The sequence below is a fragment of the Tinamus guttatus genome, unplaced genomic scaffold (assembly GCF_059628265.1).
Source record: "Tinamus guttatus ecotype Peru unplaced genomic scaffold, ASM5962826v1 Tinamus_guttatus_pri_ptg000710l, whole genome shotgun sequence".
NCBI lineage: Eukaryota > Metazoa > Chordata > Aves > Tinamiformes > Tinamidae > Tinamus > Tinamus guttatus.
Window position 1 is genome coordinate 3872946 of NW_028289244.1, and position 27410 is coordinate 3900355.

Consider the following 27410-nt stretch of genomic DNA (forward strand, 5'->3'; position numbering starts at 1 on the left):
GCTGGATGCTGCAAGGATTACAGCAGAAATCCTGTAAATACAAATACCCACACCTAAGTCCTGCTCTCATGACATCTCCTCAAGAACAGGCCCTGGCAGGAACAATAACGCTAAAAAAAACCCCAACCCTCCTGCATTCAGCAAAGCAATTCTGCTATTTATGCAGGAGGAGGAAGGAGAGCTGTATATCAAACAAATAATTACACGAGCTGCTTTATCAGTCCCCGCTGATTGCTCCCGGCTCCGCAGGTTGTTCGGAGCGCTGCATGTCACAACATTTCATTCACACTCCTTTCATTTATTAGCACCTACTGCTACCTGTCTCGTAGTCAAAAATCTTTGCAAACGTTTATAAATTGGTCTCCTGGAGTCTGGCAGGGAGGTTTAAAAACCTATAAATCATATTTTTATATTCACACGAACAAACTCAGGCAGAGCCACCTGCATATATGAATGCCTAATGGTCTGTTTTGGCATTATATACATAGCCTCGTCAAGGCACCCACACTTCTACAGAGGCATATGCACACGCAGACCCCCCTGCAAATACACATGTTCAAACAACTGCCTCTCTCTGCTCTAGGCTGGCCAGGACAGGACATTTTATTTGGCTTAAGGCATTTTTTTCCAGACCTGCTACAATATTTAAGGGAAGAGGGTCTGATCTTTATCTGAAGAAACATCGATACAGACCGAGGAGCAGCTCTAGCGCTGCCAGTCCCCAGTGTCAGCTTATCACTACCCTTAATTACACTGTATTTGGGAGCCGCTCGGCTACCCGATTAGCACGATCGTCATATAGATTTTTGCTCCTAACTGCCACAGACTGGGGGCATCCCTGAGGTTCAGGCCCTCCTCGTTTCACCGCGCGGTTCCCAGCCGGCAGCGCAGAGCCCCGGATTTACGGCACTCGCCCCCCTGTAGGGATCTGCCCGGCTCCAGCCAGATATTCAGCAAAAGCAGCCGAATTCTGCACCACTCTCGTCAACCTCGGAGGCACCCGCAGCTGAAACGGGGTGACAACGGCAGCTCTCACGAGGGATGGCTTGGGGGATGCTTCCCGCATAGCCCGCACTCTTTCCATACCTTCTGGAAGTGCTCCTCAAGGGTGCCCCTCCTATGGATCATGGAGATGTGTGATCCAGGCTGGTTTTAACCCCTTTCTGAGAAACCCCAATGCCCTTGGGTTTTCGTCATCCATCCCAGGCTACAGGGTGACAACTGCCTGGTTTATAGACAGCCTGGACGGCTACACGCACGCTCTCCGTAACTCCCAGAGCAGGACACCCCGCACAGGGATGCTCTGTCTATACGTATGACCCAACATGAAATACTACATTCATTTATTCTGAATTTTTAAAGCAGCAATATTCAACAGTCCTATATTGCCCTACTTAAATAATAAAACCAACTACTTGACACAGAATTTAAATAAACACTAGAGTAGTTACCGTGTAGCTAAAATCTCATCCTCTCTTAATCCTTTGGGACTCCAGACCCCCCCAGACAGAGGCACAACAAGACTTTAAACACTGTAGGAGAATTTTTGGTAAAATTATGCATGTACAGATATGCAAACACATAGAGGATTTGCAAAAGGTAGAGTCTAATGTCAGCTGTAATCTCTCAAGCGCATGGATTTACCCATGCAGTTGAAGAAAATCACTAACCTTCCACTTAGCAGCAAGAGAAATCAGATGAGTCTCATGCCTGGATCAAGTCTGGAACTCCCTATAACTAGGACCAAAATCTCATTTCTTATTTCTCTTCACTGGCCTCAAATTTAACTGGTTCTTGCAATTAGTGTGACTACGCCCCATCTATGCTTCTAGCTCATGTGAATAGGGGATTCAGCTCTGATCCCCAGATACCAACAATTACTCCCATAAATATTTACAGCAAGTTTACATGTTGTCTTAAAAAATACAGGCTCTGGTATTTGCAAATTTTCTAAACATGCTAATATCCAAAGCAGAAACGCGCTACTTGTCTTGAAGCGTTTATTCAGCTAAATAATCATTTTAATTTGAATAATTCTAAAGGAGCTGAGCCAGCCGCCTGCTCCTCACAAAGGATACTGACAGCTGTGAGCAAACACGGGTTTATGCTCAATTTAAGGCAATGACTAAAAGGAAAAAGCACATTCTGAGGCAGAAGAGAAACAAGGGGGTATATATGCCAGGGAAAAGACTTGCTGCGGAGGCTGTTTTTGTGCTCATCTCTATTACAATTTAAATTCCAAGACATCCAGAGCGTGGCTAGAACCTGCACGGATGGGCCCTCCCATTGCCAGGGCAAAACACGTGGGGCACCCGCTCCCTGCAGACGCCCAAATGCTGCCTGGGCAGCACTCACGTGGGTGGCTGCTGTAGCAGAGGGCTGCAGAATTAGGGCCACGGATGCAATTTCCTCATTAAAACAGTTTGCTGGAGCAGTGACGGAGGCAGCACGTGAGAATCTGATGATGAAGAGACCACAGCTCCATACAGAAGAGAGGCTGTGGAAACGAGGGATGTCAACAGCAGCAGCGTTCAACGCCATGGAAAACGCCATGAGGGTTTGAGGACTGACTTGTGAGCAGCACTAATTAGATCTGAAAACACAAGAACGGCCGGGAAGGTCACACAGAGGCAGAACCTCGGCGGCCGAGGAGTCAAAACATCATCTGCAAGGAGCGACCCCCTTCCCAGGCACGGCGACATCGCGCCTTGCATTTTGTGTGCGGTTATTCTGGGATCCAGGTAGGCACCTGCACATGCAGGATGTGTCCCCTGCACTTCGTATGCCCCAAGTTCCATTTTAGAAGTCCCTGCTCTATCTTTAGGCAATGCTCAAATTTTGCAGTCGGCGTTTCCTCAATAACACGGAGAAGAGCCGAGAGAGCCTGTTAAGGAAGGAGCCAGGAGATGCAACCAGCTGGAAACCCAGGATGAAGGAAAACTACTTGTTACCTCCCCAGGGACGATGGGGGAGAATAAAAGTTAATGGCAGGATAATCAGCAACTCTCCAGGGACAAGAGTTTATAGGGCATGAGCAGATAGAGCTATGAGACTTGTTTGCATATCAAGGGGCTACGGGAGCAGGCGCGACAGCCAAATGCAGCTTATGAAAATAGGGCTCACCGTAAAGCCGACAGCTTCTCTGTACGGGAAAACACGGCCCTCCCGACACCCGGCTTGGCAGCTGAAGGCTAAATAACATCAGTGTGTCTGTTCTGGGCAGCCTGCGCAGCAACACCGCTTCTTGTGCCATTTACACTGCTTGCAGCAGATGTGCCTGGGACTCGGAGAAACAAGCTTTTGCTTTTTAATTTTTTCTTTTTTTTTTCTGATTTCAAGATTTCCTCTCGAAATATCCAAAGAAACAAAAAGAAATACTCATGCTTCTAAACAACATGGTGGAACTAGGGAGTCTTGAACAGTCAGTGAAGACAAACATCCCCAAAACGGCTCAGAGAACGCCAAGTTGCGTTACAGGATAGGATGTAATTCCGTTTCAGACAGAGCTGTGGGCATTTCAGTTCCCCAAAGCGCTTTCACAGCTCTAGCTGAGGTGCTCGGAGGTGCTGCCGCGCTCAGCAGTGCCACCGTGCCTGGCCGTGTCCCCTGTCTACAGGGCTGAGTCCCTAAGGGCACGGGCTGCCCGTCCCCTCCCACGTGGGCAGCGCTGGCCCCGTCCCTGCAGACTAATAACCAGGCTGAAAAGGAACTGATTATAGGAAGCTTCGTGCTGGGACAAGCGCCGAAACACATGATTTTGTTATTAGAATCTGTTTTGTTGAAAAGGGGGATATTAGCCAAGATTATCTCATTCTGTTCAGTGATTGTTTCAGTGAAATCTTTCCTTTAGGCCAAATCCAGGAATTTTGGGAAAATTATTTATCCTATAATGGCCCTTTTGCCATGCTAATGACTAATGTACTACCTCACTGTCAGGAAATTTTAAATGTGCTTATCATTCATAAATATATAATTACTATCTTGTTTGTAACTTTTATGTCAACATATTAAAAATTTGGATGGACACCACAATTACCTGGAGAGAAAAAAATCTCTCTTGCAAGTGGTCTGATGCACCATCATTTTCCAGAATTAGAACCCATTTTACTTGCCGAGTCATTTCTCTGCGGGAACTCAATTCAGAAATTCCCAAATCCTGCACTTTTCAAGCATTCTTTTTATGATACAATGGCTCTTTATACCACTCCACTGACACCCCGCGGGTGGTGAAAATTTCAAGTCCAAAGGTTGCTCTGGACCTCGATCCATCATTATTTAAATGCTTATTTCTACAAAAGGGTCCAGAAGCTTCTAAATTCCGAGCTACCATCGGCTGCTGAGAGGTTTGGCGCTAGCACCCCATTTCCATACTTTCCATAATCCCATCATTTTTCTTCTGCACACCTTGGATAATTTTCACCTTCTCAAGGCAGCGCAATGACTTCTGATTGCCAAGCAGGTTCAGGCAGGAATTCCAGCAGACGAGCAGCTTCGTTTCCGCACGCGCTTTGCGGTAGCACCAGCGCTGGCCCTCTTCCAAGCGGGGTGTCCTCGGCCTCCCGGTGAGGTACCCATGTTCGGACTCAGCCTCCTGCTCAGCTGCGGGCGCTGCCTGCGAAGATGATCTCTAGCGTGTCCAATCTCTGTGTGATATTCTCTGCTGCTCGCTTCAGCTCAGATTTATGCAACACAAAGAGTTTTAATCATATCTGGTAAACGTGACATCAGCGCGTGGCAAACTCACTGCCGGCTCCGCGCCCGGCACGTGCGACGCGCGGCGTCAGCGTTGAGCTCCTGCCCCCCGCGTCCAGGGCATCAGCAACAAGGAGGCAGCAACCAACCTGAGGGGCCTGCTGACTCACCAGGCTGATTTAAACCCCAATTGCTCTCCCGGCTCTCAAGTACAGCAGAGGTGTCTCCTAATTCCCCACCCTTTGTTCCGAAAATTGGACACGGGCAGCGAAGAGACGGAGGCCGCAATGGGGCGCGCGTTTTTCCTGGCGTTTTTAACTGATGCAGCCTCAGTAATGGCATTAAATGGCCCCGCAGGTTCCGGTGCAGAGAGGGGCTTTGCTCGTGGTGTACCTTAAAATGACACTTAGTAGCGCAACAACCACATCACCGCGAGCTGCAGACTCTGCGCCTCTGTGCTTATTTCTAATGCTGTGTTTGTCACCGGTGGCAAGGAATTACGCACTCCCCAGACAGCCCTGGCACGTAATAGAGAAACCTTCAGTCGCTCTGAAGGCAAAAATATCTGTCCTTGTCACCCGGTGAAGGATGGTGACCCCAGCCCAGCGTGTGCTGTAATCACACCTGCACAGCAAAGCAGGGCGAGGAAAATGAGCGCTACGGAGAGGCAGCTCCTACCTTGGAATCAATTTACCTGGGGGCAGGCCCGTAAACCTCCTCCTCGAGACGCTGCCGCTGGGCAGCGGCGACGTCCTTCGAAGTCTCCCTAGAAGCCAGCAAGGATGGACCTCGAGAAAGGCCCCCGGGCTGCTCTCCGAGAGCCTCGGATGTGGCTCCATGTGGGAATGCGCCTTCAAAGCAGGAATTTCGGAGGTGCTCTCTTAAAACACCCGCAAACAAACAACTGCGTTTCTTGCAAATCGTTCTTCGTTTTTGTTTTCAATTGCACCAGGAACGAGATTTCCTGGGACTACTATTTTAAGAGTTTAGGCCCAGAGGAAGTTCTGCCAAGCGCTAGCAAAACACAATGTAATTTTAAAATTACAGTCGCACAAATTGCTGCTTAGCAGAATGATTATCTGTTAATGGCTGGGCAGCCTGTCTCAAATTGTTGCTTTACACGAGCTAGAGAAAAGGCCACAAGAACATGTAGCGGTCACTGCTCTGACTCCTCACAGCCCCGGACTGCAAAGACACCAGAACATCTCCATGTTATTCATGGAAATCCTGGAGAATCGCTCTGCACCATTGCTATTCTGCGTGAATTTGGTTACCGTGCTGAAATATCAGACGGGAGCTGCTGCAAGTCCCTTCACGCCTTGCTACAGCTCCAGAATGCTGCTACAACAAATAATAACACACAATGTCTCCCAGATATGATTAAAACTCTTTGTGTTATATAAATCTGAGCTGAAGCAAGCAGCAGAGAATATCACAGAGAGATTGGACACGCCGGAGATCATCTCACCAAATCCGATACTCCGGACACAGCGATTTGGATTCAGCTGGAGGTGGGGCTGCGGAGCAGTGATGGATGATCCCTGGGTCTCGGCACACGCGGCACACACATCCACTCTCACTCCTGCAGGACCCTCAGTGGCTTTCAGTGCTGTCAGCAATAACAAGGCCTGGAAGAAGCAGAGTTGCCCAGGATAACGGGGACACGGTTCTACCAAACAAACAGGAGCGATGGCAGTGCCCCGCTCGAGCCCTTCTCTTGGATCATCATCTGCTCTGTTCCACGCAGCATCTCCAGGCCAAGGGATGTTCAACTAGGGGTGGAGAAGGCAGCATCAAGCGGCCAAGACGGAGCTGCTGGCTGCAGGCCCACGTGGAGCCCCTCACTGCGGCGGCCGCCCAAGATCTGCCATTGAAACCCACCAGTAACACTCGGCAACGACGGGGCAGGCGTTCCAGGACACGGCGAGTTCTGCAGGAGCCCTGTTTGGCAGAGTTATCGGTAATCCTATTAATGACAAGGTGCAATTTACAGCAGATTGGCAGGAGCATGGAGATACAGGACTTAGGTGAAACAAAAGATAGTGCAGAATTATCCCATTGACGGCGCCTCCCTGGAACTGCCTCACGCTGACACTCAGGCCCCATGATCTATCACTCATGAATTTGCTTCTTTGTAAAGCAGCACGCAGGAATTTTTAATCCAAGGTTCCTCCAGCTCATTTCAGGGCTTTTCAAAGTTGTCTTTATTTTTTTTTATTTAATTCCCTATAAATTTATTCCAGTACCGCTCCTCTGAAAACACGAACTGCTGTGTTTAATTGCGTTACTCGCACTCAACCACGCGCCCGCTCCCTGAGCCCTCGGTGAATAAGGCTACGCACAGGCACAACCTGCAGAACAGATTCACTCGGGACAGACCTGGCTCATCCTCCCCCCTCTGTGCCCCGTGCCCAGCGGGCCTGGCTCGGTGCACACACAGTAACACAAGCAGCAGGAGCACCTTTTGTGCAACACAAAACTCCACCAACCCAAATGCTCTAATCTTAATGCAGCAAGCAAATTTCACCCCTAAGAACATATCTGAGTTTCACATTAATACATGAAAAACACTGGGAGGCCACAGAAAGACACATCTGAGGCTTTAAAATTCTTTAAATAATTTGTTTTCTTTTCAAGATTAGCTCATCTTCAGGTGTCTGTGTGGGAGGGCAGACAGACGGTTACTCAACTGAGGAACTTTGCTAGCAGTCCACGTGGAAGGGCCTCCTCAGCCGTCTGAAATCCTGCAGATGGGCTTTAGACCAGGCAAAAATTCCAAACGCAGGAGGACAGACTATGGAAACATCGTTCCAGGGAGCGGCACGGATGCAGCTTTTGTGTGGTTTTGCCTCTGCTTGGATTCCCAAGCCTCACGCTGATGAATTTGGTCACTATCCCCTCAATAACTAAAAAGCCCAAGGTGCACATTTTTATACCATATATAGTGCTAAGAATGTAAACTATGCTGGGAATGAAAAAGATGAATGAATTTATTTTATTTGTAGTTTTAATTATCGAGTGAATTCCATTTACCACCTAGAATGTGAATATGTTTTATTACAATAATAAGCCCTGGGCACGAAGCCAAAAAGACCTACCAAGCAAAAGGGAGGGGGCATTAAATGGTGCTGGCTCGTGCTGAAAGCACTTGACATTTCTCCATTTCATTTTCTAGCTGCAACACCATAAATAATCTCAATAAACTGTTGCATACAACCTGGTCAATTTGAAACCCTACCCAATAGATTTATTTCAAGTATACTCTGTCCTCCAAAGCTGCTGGGAAACAACAACTTATCACTGCCAACCTATTTCTGGAACCTACACTGTCTATAGTATCAGCAAGCTGCTCCCAGGGGCATCACTTTTGTCATCACTTTTTGGACATCACTTGTTCTGTCAAAAGCAGAGATCACATTGAAATGCAAGAACAGGTCTGTATTTTTTCAGTTCATATTGTACCGCTCAAGAGAACTAACAAAATATTCCCTGCTTCATATTCTGACAGTGGCCAATCTTTTTCTACAGCTTTACTCATAGCAACCAAATTGACTTGCATGGAAATATTTCCAAGTTATCCAAACTTTCTCCTGCAGGAACTATCAGCCTGACTTCCCACGCTTTTGGTGAGCACTGAGCAAAAATCAGCGGAGGGTGTTTCTCCAGGTGGGCACTTGCTAAAACATGTACACGTGTGTTCAGCACCTTCCATGCAGATGATTCATGCCAACAGGATCGGAACCTGGACTTTCCAATTTGTAAACAGTTCTTAGCTTAAAACGAGCTGCAGATGAGACGGCCACAGCCTGCTCTGTTAGAGGCTGGAAGCAGTGAGATGTGCTCAGCCTGGGCACCCTGTCCCGTTGTGGAGAGCACGGCGACCGTTTTGTGCGGTGGTTTCATACTGGAACTCTCACGTGGCGAGCAGGAATCCAACACACACCTAGCTCTGACCCAGAGAACACAGAGCTCCTGCAGGCTCCTGCTGCTGAGCTGCTCTGGTTGACGTCCTTGCTTCAAAATCAAACCCTGCCCCATCCATCACTCCAGTCGGTTTCCTGACCACCACCTCTGCAGGCCCAAGGGCAACATTTCATTCTTGCACCCAAGCAAGGCAACAGTTTGACCTCTCATCCTGCTGCAGCTGCCACGCAGAAGGAGAGAATCCAAGAGATTTCAGCATTTCCATGGCTCCCCATGAAGAACTTCAAAGACAAGAGCAGATCCCACCTCCGGGAGGTGGGCTGAAGCCCCAGCGCCTGCGGAGGGCAGCTTGCTCCTGCTTTTATCCTTTAATCTGCAGGGACATCATGCAGCTGTAGGGATTTCAGGATCACGTTTGCCAACGCCTCCTGCTGCAGGTGTCCAGGAGGGTCTTCCAGCCACCAGATCTATGCAGAGGATGGTGCAACACCAATAGCCTCTCTTAGGGCCCTCGAATGGCACTTAGGGCACTTCATTCCCACGTACACAGCAACCACCGTTTTGCTTAATAAGCATTCAAATCCTGTCCTGTTTGCAGTTCCAGGATTATTTTCACTAGTTAGTTTACACAACATAATTACATTTCCACAAATACAAAACCTGCTTCCTGTCACGCCTTTATGTTCAGATGAACAGAACTACATAAACGCACGTGCCCGAGGGTTGGCAAACACCTGGGAGCTCTGGGTGCAGCTTTACATGAAGAAACTTTGTCTGCAAAGAACCCGAGTGGCACCTGTCCTGGACAGTAAATATGCTGCATTGAAAACATGCCCATGGCTTCCCGTGTGCAAACGCTAAGCCCAGGGGAAGCTCCATATGCTGCTGAATTTCTATTTAGCGCTGTCAGGCAGCGGCTCCTTGGGCTCCGCGCAGCCTGTTCTGGCTCGGCCCGACGCAGCCCTCGCTCCCGGCGCCTTCACCAGTCTGGTCTCCAGCTGCCAGGACCGCCGCGCATGCAGGGAAGCTGCAAATGCCTCCATGCTCCTGCGTGTGCTTTTGGATTTCCACAAGTGTCACCACGACTGACTGACATCCTGGATTCCCAAATGTCCTATTAGGAAATCACTGGAGAATGAAGCAGAGAGACAAGTCATGTTTTCCACAAGGTGCTGCAGTGGCATGAACGTATCGGAGTGCTCAGTGATGGACATCTTGACTTCTGGGTCCTGCTCGTGCCTGTTCAAAGAGCAGCGCCAGGGCAGGGAACAAAACCCCATGGCTGCAGTTTCCTCCCAGCTGAGCTTTAGCCAGTGCACCAGCATGTTGCACCTTGGGCCACCAACTGCCACCCCAGCAAGAGGCGAAACTGCCCTCGCGACGGCCCCCTGCCCACCTGGGAATGGAGGATCCACTGTGCCTCTTCCCAGCGCCCTCCTCCAGCACTCGTTTGCAAGGCAGGTTGCTCCTGCTTCCTCGTGCAAAACAAAACACAAGCGTTCCCCAAAGCCGCTGTGTGGCAAGGACCAGTGCGAGGAGCCCTCTCGCCACGGCAGCCTGGGGTCTACTGAGCCAGGCCGCCTGACGCAGTGCTCTGGTTTGGCTCCGTGTTGGCCGACTGGAGCTCAGCTTCTCCTTCCCGCCCCGGAAAGAAGCCCTTCCTTTCATAAATCTTGAACGAAACGCTCTGCCTCAAGCGCTGAAGCCCACGCGCGAAAGGCAGAGTTGAAGGGAAAAAGGCCGGAGGAGGGAAGTGCGGCCGTGGCACAGGGCAGGGCACGGCGGGGCTGCCCACGCTCCCGTCTAGCGGCTCCCACGCAGGAGGCCCTAGGCCAGCACCTAACACTCCGTGGCAGCCGGGCAGCCTTCCCGCAGCTCCGGAGGCTGCCCTTAGTGTCCTGAGATGGAGAAACACACACACAGGTCAGCCAAGTCTGTATTTCCCTGGGGACGTGGGTCGTGCGTGGCCAACGCCGTCAAGGGCTTCACGCATCACTGTCCAGGCTGTGAATGTCCATCTCCCTGCTCGGAAACCCAAACTGTGCCATTATGATCCAGGGCTAGGAATGACAGGCTTAAGATAAAACCCCAAGTATTATGAAACTAGAGATAAGATCACAGGGGCTGGCAATAGAGCATGATAAGGGTGGCGATGGTTCTGCAGCAAAGCAGGGACCGGAGATACCGCAAGGTCTGCGCAGCTGCGATGTAGCCCAGTATGCAAAACCCCAGGACCGAAGGCTTTGTGCTACCCCTTGTCATTGATGCTTTCAAAGCTGTCTACAGGCATTAGGACACATATCTTCCACTAATCTTAATGGAAAATGCTTGCTTAAATCCTCAAGACTGCTTTGAAAAAAAGAAATATCTCAGCTTCACAGCCTGGGTTGGATGCCTCAACTTTCATTTTAATATTCACATCTGCATGGAGGCCCCAGGTCAGCAAATCATTTAAACATGTGCCTCAACATGCAACAGTCACTATGTGCTCAAAATTAAGCAGACATCTAAGAGCGGCATGGAGCAGAGACGGGCTCGCTCGCATGGCTGCTGTGCTGAACTGGTGCCCAAAACGTGCACCGGGGCTGCCATAACCAAGACAATATTTTGACAACAAATACCATCATGTTACCACACTTATTCTTATAGAGAGAGATGAAAGGCAATCCTGGAGACACGCTCATGTCTTGGAGACATGCGAATCTTGGTTTGTCATGCATAGTTTGGGCTCCCACATCAGGGATCTGAGAACCAAGCTGAAAAGTGGGTCCAATTTAGTATTTTTTGCTATATCCCTGAGATTTTCCAAGTAGCAAGAATCCTGGACTAGCTTTTCTGCACTGCTTCAGAAGCTATAGCTGAGGATTAAAAATAAAACGACCAAAAGACATAATCTGTGAAATAACAGCAACAGGAGTACAGACCATCCTCCCCAACTGCATTTAAAACAACGGGAACAGGAACGTAACTGAGCGGCCAAAGCAAGAAAGGGGAGTTGCTCCCTTTAGGGCCTAGTTTTTGAAGAAAAATGACCCACTTGAATCTGAGATCAGATTTGGGCACTGAGCTATGTGGAAGTGTGGAATTATTTGCACCTTTTCATCCTATTTTCACTCTAGTCGGCACAGGATTTCGACAATGAATTAACGACTTCGTGCTCACAAGATGCTGGCCTTTTTTTTTTTTAAAGCCAAACAACTACATGCAGCTATGTTTTAAAACTCAGAACCCTACATCAGGGACATAAAAGCTCTTTTTTATTTGCAGACGCACTCGGGGTGGACAGCAGTTGTTCACCATGAACCGGTATGACCGCGGGGCAGGAGGGACCCTGCTCCCTGCCCAGTCACTGCCTGCTGCTTCACTTGCTACAGATGCAGCAACTGGAGACGGGTGGGACGAACCCGCCCAGCAGAAAATTAACACATCAAAAGAAAAAAAAAAAAACAAATATCTGGTATCTCCAGCCTGACAGAAAGGCGACAGGGTTCACCTAAGCAGGGGGGCCTTTCTGGAAGAAGTCCTGAATGGACAGGGCCCGTCTGCACTGCAGCTAGCACGTGGGCTCAGAAATCCTGCACCGTGGCTAGTTGTGAGACACTGGCACAAACTGCCACCACCTTCCTGGGGCAGAAGGTGCAGTCTGAGCCGCATCCACGCTGTCCCAGGGACAGACATCCAGCTGCCATCAAAAATGAAACCCATTCAGGTCAAAACCCAGAATACAGAATGGTTTCCTTGAAGGCATTTCTGGGTGCAGAGCAGCACCCTTTTCAGAAAGGGAAACTCACTTTGGTCCATCCGCTGACAGCGACTCCGCTCAGCTCCACTGCTGGTCGCTCCACAGCTTGCTGCTGTCTCCGTGGGGATAAGGACATGTCCCAGGGAGCTGGTTCAGGCACCACTGAAGGCAAAGCAGGACAGAAAGCAAAGGCAGGAGTGGTGCCTCCTGTTGTACAGGAGCCACACGAGCACCTTGGCTCAAGGAGAGGGGCAATAGGTGCCTTTAGGGCTTCCAAGAACAGAGCTCCAGCAGCTCTGCTGCCCCAAGCCTCGTTTGTCCTGCCCTGGGGCTACGTCTGCTCCGAGCGGACGGGCCCCGCTGTGCATTTGGGCTGCACCACGGCGCTCCCGAGGGCACGGAGCAACGCGGAATGTGCTGACAGAGGCAAGCGAAGTGACCTGGAAACGACAGCGTGAAGCAAAGCAAGGAGCAGAGCTGAGGTGGCAGCGCAGAAATGCGTGCACGGCCACAGCCCGCGAGGAAGGAGAGGGGTTTTGTCCGCTCCGGCTGGCGCCGTGCAGCCCACGCTCCGTGTCTCCCGTTTGGGCCAGAGCTCTGGAGATTGGCAGCCAGAAGATTAATACAGCGCTGCTCAGAAGCAGGGCTACGTAGAGCAGAAAAAAAAATGCTACTTGAGTTTTCTATCACGTAGAAGATCGCATTGAGCAGCCAAGCCGCAGCACCCCCAGCACGGCGGCCGCCTCCTGGCAGCGCACACAGAGCTGCCGCGCCGCTCGCGGCCACTTCAGCTGCGGTTCCTCACGCCGAGGTCCCTTTTTGTACCAAGGAGCAGCAGGAAGAAAAATTAAATCACGCAGAATGTCCAAAAGGGACTGGTTGTAAAAATCAAAGACCAAACTTTTTGTTAAAAAGAAAGCGCAACTCTTCATGATAGATGAGGTTTAAAACACTGCAAGATAGAAACAGTTCCCTTAAATAGGTACCAGTTAATTAACGAGCCTTGGTAAGAGAGAGCGTTTCCTGTGCGGCAGACTAGAGACTTCCACTTGGAAGGGACTCGATGTCAGACAGAGAAAGGTCTATTCTTCAGGAATAAAAGACTGCCCACTGGGGGGTTCATACAAAAATAAGTATTCCAAGAATCCTTCATCTACGAATACAAGCAGTAAATTCTCAAGCAGAGACTAAGCAACCTTTATATACACACTGATATCGCTTAAAGGAATTAGTACTGTAAAAGATCAAGCTTCTAGTGGCCAAAGACATGGTAGCTGGGCCTGTGGGCTTGGCTAAAGCGCGGGAGGCAGCGGGATGAGCTGCTGCTGTGAGCAAGAGCCTCGGGGCACGCGCAGGCTCGAGCACAGAGTCACCGACCAGCACCGTCCCCAGGCAACGCCGTCCCTCAGCCCGGCCAGCACCTGGGACTGCAGAGAACTCGCTCTGGACAGAGCTGTGGTCTGAGCGGTTCATGCAGCAGCCCGTGGGCGCTGCAGGGCCCCGCGGGGCAGAGCCCGTGTGCGCTGCCCTCCCGCTCCGCGCGGGACACGCGCACGGACAGGCCACGGGAGCCTCCCGCGTGCCGGCGCCCCGAGCCGTGCGGGGTGTCCCCACGGGGCTCCTAGCGCACAGCGGGCACTTCCCACACACACGTGTCCATTCCGGAGCCAGCGGATGAGGATCCCAAGCAGATGTCTGACTCGGAAGCACTATTTAAGTTATCCTCCAGAACAAAAAGCATCACTGTTACCTCCTAAGGACCCTATCTCCGAGATGCCCCCTACAAACAGCCGAAGTCAACTCGCTAGGATGTCAAACTCACCATGGTAAATCATGCACAGCCAGAGTGTCACATTAGCAAACTCCACACCATTAGGAATATCTGAGTCATGACTTTCCTTCTCTTATACCCGCAGGGTCTCGTCAACCTCCAAGGCTGTTCCCACTTACAGAACTGTCCCAGTTTATTGGAACACAGAGCAAACACAGAAGAACTCTCAGCATCATTCAGAGAGAAGTGTTAACATTTAATTCCTGCAGTATTTTTCCTATTCCCTCAAATGCATTCTCTTTTCCAACCACAAGACTCAGTTATGCAAACACTCCATCTTCAGCATAATCAATGTATCGATACAGAACTGAAGCCCTCTCAGTATACCTTTTTACAGCTTTAAGACCCTGACTTTCCCCTATGGCAAACTGAATTAAATCCATTCTAAGCCCTAACTGTCCTTCTGTTTCAGTGATTTCCAATTCAAATGCTTTGCACTGTCAAACACACACGCAGGGACATACGTAAATGCATCTCCTCTATCAATAGTGTAAGAGAAAGCCAAGTCCTTTAGGACCTTTTCCAAAGCCTTTGCCATTTTCCTATCAATTAACCACACTGAAACACCAGTGCTGTCCAATGTCCTTACAGCAGCCATCTCCCTGCACCGTGCACAGGGACGGACAGGACCATGCTGCAGAACCACATGTTGATCTTTCCACGTGCAGATACCAACTCCGACTTGCCCAGGGCGAATGTCTTGGGGAACCACACTAGTTCTCTGGAGGCTGCAAGGAAAAGATGAGGCCAGTCCCTTCCACAAGCCCCACTGGCCCAGGTACACTTTTTGTGAGCAAATGTCTGATTTCTCATTTTATATTTTTAAATCAAAAAATCAGATGCAGTAGCATTTCTATTTAGGAAAGCATTTTCTAACGGGTCTTTATCTCTTGGGACAAAGGCACATTTCTATGTTCTGCTCAGAAATCAGACTTTCTTGAGCTAAGGAACCGAAACTTCAGCGCTGCATAAAAGCATAGCAGAAAATAAAATGCTTTTCCTAGCTGAGGAGGAAAGATAGGAGAATCCTTCCTACATAAACATGATGGAATAGATACTTAAGTCACACACCAAGCATTTTACTGCTGTTTGGGAGAGAAAAGAAATATAAAATTTGAAGTTAACATTCCTTATGGAATGAGATTAGAGATATTTGTTTCACGCCCTACTTGAGACATCATAGCAATTTTCATCTGGACTAATAAAAATAAACCAGAAGCTGATCCTCCATACGTTAATATCACCGTGTCAGGCAACAGTCACAGTGTTTGAGACAGATGTGCCCTTTGGAGCCCATGTCACAGAGAGAGCTGAATTTAAGGGCTGCAGCATGCATGAATTTATTACATCAATTCTTTGCAGAGGAGGAGACTGCCACATACAAAACACAACGTGGGCAGCTAGAGAAAAGCTTCCGACACTGTGTAAAGACTCTTGGCTTCCACGGGGAAAATAATCAGAACTAAACACAAGATGTTGAAAGAAATAGTCACATGGCATCAAGTGGTGAGCGCCAGCAGAGCCCTGTTCGGATACCCGTCACCCCGACACGCACTGGTGAATTGGCTGCACCTCCACAGCTCAGCCTGGCACGAGGCTGCTTGCTTGCAGGGGACGATGCAGCTTGCTGTAACACAGGAGTTTTATTTATTAACAAAAACTCCTCCACTTTGTGCTGCTGTCTGCAGTACAGATCAGCAGCACGTGGGTTTTGTCAGCCCCATCACCTGCTGTTTTTGGAATGCTGTATCTAGAGACACCATGAAATACCCCAATATTCCCAGCCCTCAGACTGGGCATCCTCATGTCCAAATCCCAGAATGGGAAAATGACCATTGCCTTTTCTGAGTAATTAAAACTTAAAAAATGCTGGAAAGACAAAAGGTTTCATCTCTTGCATTTGCATGGAGCAACTCCTCCAAGGAAGAGCCGCGCAGAAGGGCAGCTCTGCAGCGGGCAGGCTCCTCGGCGCGGGATTTGCTCCCAATCCTGCGGGAAATCGCGCAGCCGGCGCAACCCTTCCTCCTGGCCCGGCAAAGGCTCCGCACTATGGACAATAGTACAGCCCCGCGGGAAGGAGCTGCTTGTTCCTCGCCCCTGCTGCCGCGCGTTCCCCTTCTGGCGGGACGTTGCTGTGGGGCAGGACGAGGCTGGGGTGACCCCTGCAGCTGCCCAAGGCACGGTCAGGATCCAAGTCTAAACCCGGCTTCCTCGCCACTGCCCTCGTTCTCCTCACAAGACACTGCTCACCAGCGCACACCCGCGTGCCAGATGCATGCTGCAAAGCGGCTCACTCTGCCCTAGCAAACACCACCGGGTGAAAATCAGTCCCTGGCAAGGGCAGGGGAGAGCTCTCCTCCATTCCTGCGTCTACACGGCCGCGACGCAGCCCAGAGCGAGCCGTGGCCGCGGCAGACGGCCTCGCTGCCGCACAGCACCCCGGGGAGACCCGTGTCACGAGTCGAGGCCACCCAGAGAAGGCACCTGCAGACACCGGGGGCACCTGCGCCCGGCACAGGAGATGCTGGAGGAAGAACCAGAGACCCCAAAGCTCCAGAGACACGGGCTGACGTCCTCTACCCCCAGCGCTGGCAGTGCCTGGTCACCCTTTTTTTCTTTCTATCACGTAAGCCTGAAGGTGCTTTCTCTAGAAAATATCTGTTTCATATAGTCTTGTCACCATTTTCATATACAAATGTCCCACATTTTTCAAGTGGCATCATAAAATGTGAGGCCACACACACCACAAGCACTGACATATTTCACTAATATAGTCCAGTAGCACCATACAGAGAATATTCCCACCATTTTTTTAATGAAAGGTAAACAACCTTTTTGTTGAAATGGTGCCTTACAGGAGCAGCATCTTTTTTTCTAGAGAAAAAACACGAATGGGGATTGGGCGGCTTCTCCCTGCTCAGTCAGCCAGGTGCAGCGTCCAGCTGCCTGGCCCCAGCCCTTGGAAAGCAGGAGCTGTTTGGAGCAATGCAGGAGAAAAAGGAGCACAGGATCTCCTCGGGTACATCAGCCAGAGCCACGGAGGCAGTGTAAGAGCAAGATCTGCTCAACTGAAGTCTCGGTGCTTTCTCTGAACATTTCCTTTTAGTTCCGCCCTCCAGCCCTTTGAGAAGCCCCTGTCTCGCCCCTGCCCTCGGTGCAGATGCACTTCTCCAAGTGACATCAGTGACACTCCCTGGGGCCATGTGCAAACTGCACCTTGAAGGAACGACCACTGGGTTTCCAAGTGTTCCTTTTTATTCAGGTGCCAGAAAACCATTTCTATGCATGTGTTTGCTCACCTTGCCAAGCCTTTGCAACAGCTCTCATGGAAGCTCTGCACTGAAGGAGGATTTCTTCAGTGACCATGACAAAACCTGCAGGGAGCAGTTCTCTTTTTCCTGTCCTTTTTCTTGTCCCTCTGCTGTGAGGGGCACGTTGCTCCAAGGAGCTGATGGCAGGACTTTCACTCCCCCTTCTCCAGGCTGCCGCAGGAGATAGTGCCACATTCATGCAGTATTTTTTTTGCCCTCCCAAGGAAGGGCAGAGGAGGAATGGTCCAAGAACCAGGGGACTTGGCTGGGTTTTGGGGTACCTGCGGCCAAGTCTTTCACTGCTTTAACAGAGGGACCTCAAGACAAGGTCCATAATCTCACTGTCCCCCTGCTTCCTGCCTGTCAGGAGGGAGAACAGGATGTCTCTAACATGAAAGGATGCCTTGGTAAAAGCACTAATTATCATCCAACACCCCTCCCAGCAAGAGGGAAATCAGAAGGCATCATCCGCCTGGAAAGCTTCTTGCTCTGAAGCCACTGGTAGAAAATCCTTCCAGTCTAGACCCTGGAACCTGACTTAATTAAATCAATGGGAATTATACATTAATTTACATGGAGTTCAAGCCTAACAGGAAATATTGACCAGCACACAAACCCCTCCTTTCACACGCTGCCTGGCCGCTGGCGCGGGTGCGTTTTTACGGTTCCTAGAGCTGCAGAAGCCCAACACGAAGCTGCCTGGTGGCACTTCCACCTCCAAACAGCCCATGCAGCCCCCCTGCACCCCCACGGCTCCATTTGTCACCTCCAAGTGCCATTTGCTGCTCAGAAGCAGCTCCGCTTACACCAAGCACTGGCCATACATCATCTGAGGCCTGGCTGCTCGGCGCATTCCTCCCTACACGCGCCCATAACAATCACTCGCCGTGGGACTTCTTTAAAGGGATCCTGTCAAAACATCACGAGTGAAGGTATTATGAAGACGGAAGCCCAGGGTTCCTGTGCTATTTACTGAAACACCCATTCACACAATAGATTTTTCTTTTCAAAACACATCACTGATATATTTGGACACGGCTTCAAAAGGGTAACAGTCGTGCTGGGAAGACAGGTGAGAGACACAATCTGAAAAACAAAATCCATGCACACTAAAGCCTAGCCCAAAATTGAAGCCTGGTTATCCCTAGCAACTATTGGAAAGTGGTTTTATGTAGTTTGGAAATAGAGTTCCAACGGTTGTCTGAACACAGCTTTAATACACAAACACTCAACAGACTATATTCCACCTAGTTCACCTACCCAAGCACAAAAGGCCAGATTCTGTTCTCTGGAAAAAGCTCAAAATTTGAGCAACTTGAATGGACATGAATGAGTCACTAGATTTACCTCATTTTAACAGATTTCAGAAGATTAACAGAAACAATACTCAAGCTCTTCCAGTCTCTGAGACACTCAGCCCCTGCCAGACCTGCTGTTGCACAGGCAGCATTTGCTGATTTATTGACTGCAAAATGCTTTGGATCAAGCCTTTGTGCTTGCTAATATCACCACTGAAATTGGCCTGTAATGGTCCAATGCAACTTCCATTAACAAGAAAGGAAAGATTCCCCCTTTTTTTTTTTTTTTTTTTTTTAATAGGAGTTGAATGAAGTAGTATCTGTTTGTGTATGATCAGGAAAAACACAACACCCAGAGCAATTAAGCTAGAAGCAGAAACCCACTTCTTCATTTGGGTCTAACTCAGAAGTAACCCTGGTGAAGTCAGAGCAGCTCCAGAGACATAAAGCAACAGGGAATGCAGCCCACTACTCACATCACATATTTCATGCTTCTATTTCATGGTAATGTACCAAGTTAAGCTGCTTATTAGATGGGCACATTCTCCCAACCGCTGCACAGACCTGTGTTTTATGTTGGGTTTGCTATCAGCACTGACAGCCCTTTAATCATAATACTGCTGTCCTCGGCGGTTCCACTTAGGAAGTTACTTGCTTTAATAAACAAATTGGGCAGCTGTTAACAGCCCTGTTATAGCAGGAGAGCACACGGTAAAGCCATGGAGGAGACTTTGTGGTGACAGCCCCTGTTTACACAGACCTCTCAGCAACTGTCCTAACAAGCTCTACTCAAGTATCTGCTAGTCTACATGAAACTGTGGCACGTCCTTCCGAACCCCAGAGAACACTAATTTACAATTAATGCTCTTGCTGAAATGACCTAATAACAATAACTGTGCCAGAAAGAACAAAAGTATTTGTTGTGCAGAAGGCTCTCTATGGAATGGGAAGTAAAAACACGCAAATTGTTTTCATTAGCATGACCACTAATGGCTGCATACTTGTCTGTGATCAAGGTATTTTTGAGAAATACTTAGGGTGTGTTAACAAAGTTATCCTAGAAAACAAAAACAAAGCCAGAAAGGACAATAACTAAACACACCCTGAGGCACAGTAGCTTAGGAACCAAGAGCTCCGCAGGTGTTTGGGTGCCTTTCTAACGCACCAAGCACACGACAAGCTGCCCTTCTCCTTCCCAGGTGGGTACATGACTTAGTGGCATCTCCTAGCAGATCTTGGTGGGCATCATGGCCAGCTTCTCATTCAAGAGACAAGCACAGCATCCAACCGGACCTCTGCAGCGTCCGATGAACTGCACCGGCTCTGCCATTGCACCGTTTGCACTGGGGGTGGCTTCAAACACGGTCATCGACACAGAACAGCTGAAACGCTGCTTGGCACACGCTGAGAACAGAAGCACAAGGCCCGGCACACAAGGAGGACGGGAGGCTCGTGCTGGTAACAGCCATGGAGTCTCTCTGCCAGGCCCTGGTGCAGCAGCACTGACCTGCCGATCTCGTCCTGCAGTGGGACACCAAGATGGGCAGCACCCTTTGCCCGGTTGCCCTCCTCGCCACACAGGAGCGGGCCAAGGAGTCAAGCAGCTCTGTTATCATCCTGTCTTTTACTTTGTTTCGCTGAAACTTGGTGAGACTTTGACTCTTCTTTACACACCAACCATTAGTGGACTTGATTGAGGAGTGCACAGAAGTGCTCACCGATTAGGTCTCATGCAATGACTGGGTCACAGGATAATTTACATGATATTTTCACACGCTCTTGATCCTTCAAAATGATTTTCTGTAATGGACACATTGTCTGCAGTTGTGTCTGTAACCTTGGTAAATTATTCCATACAGAGTCATCCTAATGATCAAGTCATAGGTGACCCATGTAGCCATAACTTCAGATTCCCTCTCTGCATGCGGATAAGGAAGCTCCGCAGCGCTTCAGATCCACAAACAAGATGACCAATTTGATTGAAAGAGTTGAAAAAAACAGAGGATCTCAACAGTTGTCTTTGCTCTCCACAAGCTCGCTAAGCACATGGAGCATCTTGCCCATATTCCCCCTTCTGCACAGCAAAAAACCCAGCAGGAGTAATCCCACCCCTGCCATCCAGACAAGGGAGCCTTGGTGCTTTCCAGGAGCAACCAACCCAACCAAATAAGGGATGGTGCAAAGATGCCCTCTGCCCAAAATCTGACCTCCCGCCCAACAGGACCTCTGTATCCCTCCACACTCCTCATTCCTACACCCTCTGAGGGCCAGGAGCTCAGGAGAAAGGGCCAGGGTTTTTTTGCCTGCTGCGACATGGAATGCTGCAGCTTCTTGCACTTATGGCTCTCTTGCATCAGCTTGGACCCAAGAAAGACAAATTCTCTGGAACACGAGCCCCAAGCCAGGGCGCCCAGACTGCGCACGCTGTTTATACACACGCATCGAAACAGAATATAGGAGCATCTCCTAAATCACTGTAATCAGGAAACGAGCCGTGAAATGTGTAAACGATGGCACATTAATAATCTGTTTTATAGCTTAAACCAGCATCACTGGAATTTCACAGCCAGAGACTTTTAAATGGGTCAAAAATGCAGTAATCGCACTTAATGATCACACTCCAGTATGCACTGCAGCAGGGCCAGGGACATGGGAACATGATCCGAATGGATATGAACTACTGGCACACGCACAAGACTATTTACTGAATCCCAAATAATATTTATAGCAAGAAAAAAAAATCTATCCTAAGCAGTCCAAAGGTGTTTTTTTTTCTTTTCTCCCCTTCATTTTTGCTGTGAGATTACATATGAGCGTGGAGATCAAAAGCTATTTAAGTATCTTCCTTTTTGATAATACTGCAGATTAGCAAAGGCTCCAGATTTGACCTTCTGTAACTAGTTAGCATTTTGTGGTGAAAAAAAAAAAAAACCTTTCCCCATAAGGATCATTTTGTTATTAGACTTCTCCATGCACATTTCTTCCGAGGTTCACAGCGTTAAAACTCATCCCTTGATATCTGCAGTCCGAGTTCTCATAACGGAAAGCCCAAGAATCCACAGACCCACCACGATAATCAACCAAACTCCAAACCAGGGAAACACTTCAAAGTTTTTCTAAATTTAGATACAGGCTTGTGTTCCCTTTAGGCCAATTGGACTTCACATACAATAAACAAAGACAGAGAGAAACAGTACAAAGAATCTGAATTTCAGTGCAACAGACAGTATCTGCTAATTAATCCTGTCAGGCTGTTCAGGCATAACGAAAAAGGTCAACCAAGAAAAAAAAAAATCAGTATATTCTCTGTATCAAACAGAGAAACAAAGTCAATGTTTGCCTACTGTGAAAATACAAAGTCAGCAGGGGAAACCTTCCAAAGCTACACAAGAAAGCTACAGAGAAATTTTCTTTTCCCCTCCAGTCAAAATTGGCTTCTGCTCCTAAAAAACAAAGCAAGACAAAAGATGAAAGGGCTTCTCTTCTGAAACCAAAGATGAAGAATACAAAGAATATTAATGACTAACAAGTTTGTCCATAAATACCATGAGCTTAGCTGTAGAAGGGACAAAAAGGAGGAACAGCAGCACTATTAACTACTCGAGTTTCTGATCTAATGAGTGATTATGAAGGGATGAAGGTTCACTGGGTCACTTGTGGAAGGGAGTGAGAGCTTAGGAGAACACAGGTTCCCTATGGAGGATAAAAAGAAGCGGGGAAGATGCCATGATACATGTGTGAAAGCTCAGGATGACTCTGTTTTATTCACAAAGCAGGTAGTAGAAGTAAACCCAGCAGCGGAGCTCGTCTCCTTCTCTTCCACGTGTCTTTGTGTCACGGGTACGCGGGATGTCAACCCTGCAGGAAACACCAGAATTTGCAAACAGCTCTGCTTTTGTAAGCAAAGATAGATGTAGCTGAATTTTCCTGCAATCAACTATTATAAAGCTCCCCAAAATATTTTAAATCCACCCCTTTCCTTACATGGTACTTCCCAGGGACACGAATGACAAGACTGGAGTTTGATGAATCAGCATTTCCCAAAGGAAAACTTCAAAGCGCGCTGGGCTGGGCACCGTTATGGACTGCAACGCAAAAGGAGAGAAATCCCTCCAGGCCCTGCAGCTTCCCGAGATCCCAGCGCCCGCCGAGGCCCCACAAGTGCCACACGGACACAGGGTGCGCAGGCGGCTGCTCCGCTCTCCCGCGGCACACGGCCACGTTTGAAGTTTACTCCTTCCCTTTGGAGAAATTCTTGGAGAGGCAACAAACCTAGAGCAGGCAGTGCGGGGAAAAAACAAGAAACAGTCGGAGCCAGAAGTGACATGAAGCTACGTCTGGGTTTGGCAGCGACTGATCTATTTGCAAACTCCTACGGCATACACACCTACTTCGTCTATTTTCATATGCAGAGACCCAGCTTCTCTGTGTTGTAAAGATATTCTGAGTATTTTTAAAGCACCTAGAGATCAAAAATCATTGCAATTACACCAGGGAAGATGAAAACTATCTCCCTTTCTCTAAGCTGCAACTGTAGAGGGGAACAAGAGCCTTGTGACAGCAGCCCTTCATCCCTCACAATATCCAGCGAGACCAAGAGCCAGGACGGATGTGGGATTTTCCTGGACCCTCCTCCCTTCGGCAGCTGTTGCTCCCTCCTGCAGACAGACTGCATCCCGCGCTGGAGCCTCACACGGCAGAGGATAGCAGAAGTCCCGGAGGTAGCTCCAGAGGTCGATGGGTGGAGAGCTGGGGAGCGTGAAGGCTGGCGACGCTTAACCAAGCGCTGCCAGTGAGCTGAGCTGCTCTCCCTGCCTTGCAGGGTCGGGAATTAAACGCCTCAAGTTTGGTGCCAGCTTTGTCCATCACCCGCAGCAGGCTAGGGCAGATCAAACTCTCTCAACATCTCCTGGAAAACGGGGATAACACCATGTCTCAGCAGCATCATGAAGGTTCGTTAGTGCTCATGAGCACTTTGAAGATAAAAAGCATGAAGAGAGCAATTAGAGCGATTTCTACCACGGAAAGACATAAAGCCAAGGCGTTCATATCATATACTCTTAAATAAGCATAGCAGCAGATCAGTCCCCTGCATTTAGCAGTTGTGGGCTCCATCCTGCCAACTTACCAAGCACTCAGCCTTTGATCCAAAAAACGAGCCCAGGGAGAAATGTTCACGTTTAATGTTAATCATCTGCTTAAATCCTCCGGATCTATAAAGTGAGCAAAAGAGGAAAGTGTTCCCCAGCTCCAAATCAAACAATTCCCAGAGGTTACTTGTAGGACACGAGCAAACGTCCAACCACATGAGGGAAGGCCTGTGCTACCCACCTGCTGCGTTTCTGCATCCCTAAAGAAACGCACAGGTGAGAAGAGTGTCTGGAGTGAGTTTGTTTTATCAAAACACTTCCAGCATAGCCAAAATGCTGCTATTAAGAAACACCCTGAGATGTTGAACTGCTATTCCCCAACAGAAAGGGTTCTTGAGAAAAGAAAGGAGAGAGAACAACTTGAACACTAAGCCAAAAGCTCTACATCCCCCTTGAAGACTTGGTTATTTTCAACACACCACTGCTCTGTTTCCTTAGAACTATCTGAAACATCTGATCGTTTTTGTCCTGCTAAGCATCTGGTCAGGATGTTCAGAAGTCTCTCCTCTTCCATCAACCCCACCTCCATCACCCCTGCAGGTGCACCCAGCCTCACCCACTGCAGCACGAAGATAACGTTGCTCTTGCACAGGAGAGCAAAACACCAGGGGCACTGGGTACCCGGGACAGACGCGCTACTGCGGAGCGGGAGCGCTTCAAGCTTGGCCCATGCAGCGCAGACACCCCCGAACACATCAGTATCTGCAGCATACACAAATAATCGCCTTCCAGAGACAACTTTCAGAACTCTGTGAAACAAGCACGTAGAGTGCAAAAGGCTCAGGCAATTCAAGGACCACCGTGGGCCACATGATTGCCGAGACAAGACCTGCAGCCACCACCCCGCGTCCCCACAGCAGTATCACACTTAGGCGGCGGTGGCAGCAGGACAAACCACTCTCAGCAGTCTATATTAGCTAAGATGCTCAATAAGGCTGCTGATTATTTCTAAGGTCTTAAAAATAAACCCTTTTGAATATTGTTGTCCCCGAATTTGACTAAATACCATTTTAAATCTTTTCAACTAAGCATCATTAGGTAAAGTTGGCTTCACAGTGTAATAGAAACATCTCTCCTCAACTAACGGATTGTGTGTGAAACATGCTGTACTGTAACCTTACATCCCTTCTGGTTTAATAAAAGTGGTGTGTATCGGCCACATCTTATAAAGACTTAAAAAAAAAAAATCTTCCCTGGCTGAATTAGCGCTATGTAAAACACTATGCTTTACCCCAGACAGAAGCATGTGCCTATTCTCACCTGCCATAGACCAAAAAAGCACAAGTGGTGGCATGGCCCTGCTGGCTAAAGGCTGCAGGAAGTTCAAGGGAAGTAGAAATGCTGTGGTTCATTTCTCCGCCTTCTTTGCAAGGAACATTTCTGTCCCATGGCTTGTAGATGCTACAGAACAGGTACTACTACAAGTACTAATGCTGCAGCCCGTCAGCATGAGCTGGCCAACACCATTATCCTCCTGAGGGGAAACCCTCTCAAGGGGGCTAAAAACGATGTCCCGCAAGGCACCACCGCGACTTTCTTCCCCATCATTTTCCTGGAGAAAGTAGCACTGTCTCTCCTCATCGGCAAGCTGTGACACGCTCCATCAAACCCCAGGGACCTCACAGCATCTCTGACAACCAGCCGGGACCTCTCGGACATCCTTGTCAGCTATAAGGAGCCAGTGGGCAACACCAGACTGCACAACCCATCCTCCCGCCTTTACCTACACTTTCACCTGCTCCTTCCTCTACCCCAGGCACAACGAGAGGCTCCAGCGAGTCTCGGGGAGCCGCACACCAGCAAGGTGCATCAGTCGGAGCTGAAGCGGGAGGCGCATCCCGGCTGCACGCGAGTGGGATCGCTGCCTGCTCTGGAGAGCCCAGGTATCCTGCAGCAGGAGCTGGACCCATGGAAAGATCACTAGGAGGGACCTTTTGTGTTATATCAGCCTAAGAGTAATAACTTAACCCCAGCCAAGTTTCCGTAGAGCTGCAGATCTAAGCGCAGGGTAACTGCAGTGAAGTCAATGACCACTGTGGAGCCCTTCCAGGTTTTGGCTCCAAATAAAGACCCTGCAAGCTACTAAAATAAAGACAAGTTTTTGGGCTATAAAATACCTGCCCAGCAAATTTCTTCCATGAACCGTAAGCATTAGTGTTTTAGCTTTCAGGAGAAGCACAACACACATCTCCGCACTGCCCGGGGAACGCAGGGACAGACCCGGCACCACAGCCGCCGTGTGGAACAGCCGGCGAGGCCGGAGGACACGGACACACACACACGGCTCCTCCACGCCTCTCTTCCCCGCTCATCGCCGGGGTTTCACACGAGCATCGCTGAGGAATCGCTGCCCAGCGGGGAGCTCCCGCCCGGGCTGTCGCAGCCCCCCAAGCCGAACGGCGGCGCTGGGTGACACCCACTGTGTCACCCCTGGGCAGGGCAGCGCGGGGCAGCTCCCGCAGAGCCGCGGGCGGCCCAGGCAGACACGGCGCCCGCCCGGCCCGCAGCGCCCGGCACCTGCCGAGCGCCCAAGGGCCCGCAGCGAGAAGGGAAACCTCCGCCGGGCACGCGGGGAGAGCTTTAAACGCGAGGGGGAGGAAACAAGCCACGAACTACGCGCTTCCCCGCGGCTGAGGGGGTTTACACGACATTTAAGGGGAGTAACTGCGGGGTGGCTCGCGGGGAGGTCCCCGCGCGGAGGGCGGCAGCAGCCCCGGGCCGGGCACGGGCTCCCGCCGGCGCGGAGGGACCAGCCGCGCCGCAGGTGGCGGCCGCGCAGCCCTGTGAGCAGGCAGGGGAATCAAATTAAAACATAAAAATAAAAAGGGGGCTGTGGGCACGCAGCTCCCGCGCCTGCGGCAGCGAGCGGGCGTCGGGAGCGGGGACAGGGACGGGACCCGGCGCGAAGGTCACAGGACTCACCGAGCTACGCGCGGCGGCTGCCCCCGCTGCCGTCCATGGCGCGGGCGGCGGCGGGCCGGGAGGCCGCTGCGGGCGAGAGCGTGGCCGCGGCGCCCCGCCGCATCTGCCCGCCGCCCGCCAGGACGAGGAGGAGGAGGACGACGAGGAGGAGGAGGAGAGGAGGAAGCGCCGCGCCGCCCCGGCGCAGCCCGGCCGCAGAGCGCCGCCTGCCCGCCAGCCCCGGCACGCGAGGCGGCGCGGCCGCCCCGCTCCGGCTGCCGCTCCCGCCGCGGGGCAGGGGCAGGTGCCGGGGCCGCCGCCGGGGCGGGGCCGCCGCCGCCCGCAGCTGCCGGCGCTGAGGTGGGTGGCGGGGAAGAAGCCGCAGGAAGCGCCGCCGCGTGACGCGGCCGGGCGAGAAGGAGCCCGGCAGGGCTCCCTAGCGAACCGCAGCTGCTCCCTCACAGAACCGCGTCTGCTCTCACTGATAATGGGCTCCGGCAGCCGTGCGGAGCCGAATCCCCCCGCGGGGCTCGGGGGAAGCTCTGCCTAGGGCTGACACAC

The 27410-nt window shown here is 50.2% G+C and overlaps 1 protein-coding gene across 2 annotated transcripts in view; it reads right to left on the bottom strand.

The window, feature by feature from the left end:
- The window catches only part of RASGEF1C (RasGEF domain family member 1C), a 58042-nt gene extending 31070 nt beyond the window's left edge, over positions 1 to 26972 (bottom strand). Inside the window, exons 1-2 of one of the 2 annotated variants that reach the window (XM_088536754.1) lie at positions 26871 to 26949; positions 6161 to 6320 (exon numbers count right to left, since the gene is read on the bottom strand). The gene's annotated coding sequence lies outside the window, so the exon portion shown is untranslated. Of the gene's footprint in view, positions 1 to 6160; positions 6321 to 26870 lie in introns of both variants that reach the window. The other variant, XM_088536755.1, reaches the window with a different exon arrangement.
- Between the last annotated feature and the right edge of the window lie 438 nt (positions 26973 to 27410).